The sequence below is a fragment of the Penaeus monodon genome, chromosome 7, assembly GCF_015228065.2.
Source record: "Penaeus monodon isolate SGIC_2016 chromosome 7, NSTDA_Pmon_1, whole genome shotgun sequence".
NCBI classification, from domain to species: domain Eukaryota; kingdom Metazoa; phylum Arthropoda; class Malacostraca; order Decapoda; family Penaeidae; genus Penaeus; species Penaeus monodon.
The window spans coordinates 5,030,440-5,032,939 of NC_051392.1; the positions used below are offsets into that span (position 1 = coordinate 5,030,440).

A 2,500-nucleotide genomic window follows, 5' to 3' on the forward strand; every position below is an offset into this window, starting at 1 on the left:
TATATATATATATATATATATATATATATATATATATGCACACACACAACTATACACAGATATACACCCATACATATATATACGAGCAACCTTCTCAAAGACTGGATATACCCGACGGGACAGATATCACACTGCGCAGCGATGCAGATGCCTGAGCAGAACGACCACACTCGCCAACAGGAAGATCAGAATCTGAAATCCACTGTACACCAAAACGAACAAGACAGCCATCACCTCACACAGCCTCCAGATCAAGAAGAGACTAAATCGAGAAAATAAGGACAGGATCAACAAATATTTCATTGGATTTATAAAATACGCAGATTCGTGCGACGATGCCTCCTCTTCAAAATATTCCATGGAGTTCATATACCATGTAGGGAGGTAGTCTACATGGTTTACTTCGTAGCTGCTGTAACTATCGTCTGTCTGTATATCGATACGTAAAGTATCTGGTCCATTTTCTTTGTTTTCCCGGGACGTGTCTGCTTCATCAGAATCTTTATTTGAAAGTTCTGTATTCTTGACTTGCAGCAAGGAGTGTACTTCGTCGACACTTCTGCTGCTGTATCTCTCGTTTCGCCACTCTCACTGCTGCATCTGTCACAATCACAAACTGTCTCTACGCCAGAAATACCCGGTATCTCTCTTTCACCTTGCTGGGACGAGTCTATTTGAGAATCTCCTTGAAAACTGTTCGAACAAGCAGCTTTTCCGGATCTTGGCACCTCCTCGCTGCTACTGCCTGTATCTGTTCTGCTGTTCTCTCTCGTTTCAGTGTTCTCACTGCTGCAGCTGTCACAGTCATAAACTATCTCTGCGCCAGAAATACCCGGTATCTCTCTTTCACCTTGCTGGAACGAGTCTATTTGAGGATCTCGCTGAAAACTGTTCGAACAAGCAGCTTTTCCAGATGTTTGCACCTCCTCGCTGCAACTGTTTGTATCTATTCTGCTGTTATCTCTCGTTTTACCATACTGATTGCTGTAGCTGTAACAATAACCAGCTGCCTCTACATCTGAAATACCCGGTATATCTCTTTCACCTTGCTGGAATGTGTCTGTTTGAGAATCTCTGTGAAAAATGTTCGAACAATCAGCTTTTCCGGATAACGGCACCTCGCAGCTAATGCTTGTATCTATTCTGCCCTTTTCATATTGTGTTACCATTGTCCGCTGAATGGAAATCAGAGTTGGCTCCCTTCCGTGATAAGGTCTAATGATACCACCATCAGAGACATTACTGCAGTTCTTATTGCCTTGATCTATCTCTGTAGCGAAAATACTTGATGTATCTTTTCTGCTCTGAGGAGACCGTTTCGACCCTGATTCATGAAGCAAGGTGTTTGTACTGCTTTTTACCTCCTCTCTGCTGTTTTCATCACGTGCTTTACCGCCGTCACTGCTGCAGCTCTTATCTGCTTCCTCCGCTGAAATGTCTCGAGCTTCTTTTTGGTTTTGCAGAGACGCGTCTGACTCAGAATCCTCGATAGAACTGCTCGAACTCGCGACCTCTGACGACGATAGGACTTCTTCCTCGCTGCTGCTATTTTTATCTCTTGCATCTTCTTTCTCTTCTTCCTGTGCTGCTATCATCTGCTGAGTGCGAAGGGATGTCTTTTTATTTCCATCGTTAGTCTTGATGTTAATGATACCACTTGAGTTGTTGGAGTCTCTTTCAACCTTCAATTCCATTCCGTTTTCTTTGCCTGCCTCATTTTCTATGGGTTTCCTATTTTCCTTACTCTCGTTTTCTTTGACAGTTCTATAACCTTTCATCTGTTCATTTTCTATGATCTTTCCATACCCTTTGTTCTGTCCACTTTCTTTCATCTTCCCATTTTCGTTATTGCCCTCATTCCCCTTTATCTTCTGCTCTTTGGAACACCTGAGACAAATACCAATCGAAGTAGGGGGGACAAGGTAGTCTAATTCCTGCTGCAGGAGATCGAAGGCTTCGGCAAAGTCTGCCTCTGTCCCTCCCGACATCTCCGTCGCCAGGCTGTAAAGTTCCCAGAGAATGTCCTTCACTTCCTCCAGGTCTTCCATTAACTGGGGGATGGTTGTGGATCTCATCTTGTGGTGGCACATGACATTTCGCACGTAGACGAGCTTTTTCACCCAATTTCTGAAGGCGTTCAGATGCTCCTTATGCTCTTGTTTGGCCTCCACGTGGTCGAGAATTTTACGTATAGCCTGAAGGTCATAGAAGGCTGCCTTCTTCGGACTGACTTTGAAATTGCCGATGTCGAAACCTCCCTCGTAAAGCTCCTGCAGAACGTGCTTCTTCTTGGCTTTCTCGAAATAGCTGCTCACGCTCATGCTGCCATTCTTGGTGTTCGGCAGGGAGGAATACACAAGGATGAAAGTATCGTGCACGGCGGTGGCTGCCAACTGCGTGATGCTCCACCAGAATTTCGTGGCTAATTCCTGGCCCGGTGTATACTTTGGATATCGCTTGAACATGCTTGTTATTTACCATGCATTCTTCAGTCACATAG

At 44.5% G+C, this 2,500-nt stretch overlaps 1 protein-coding gene across 3 annotated transcripts in view; it reads right to left on the bottom strand.

The window, feature by feature from the left end:
- LOC119574994 (thyroid hormone receptor beta-like) overlaps positions 1-2,500 on the bottom strand; it is a 21,731-nt gene that overhangs the window by 14,911 nt on the left and 4,320 nt on the right. The gene's annotated exons all lie outside the window — the stretch shown is intronic.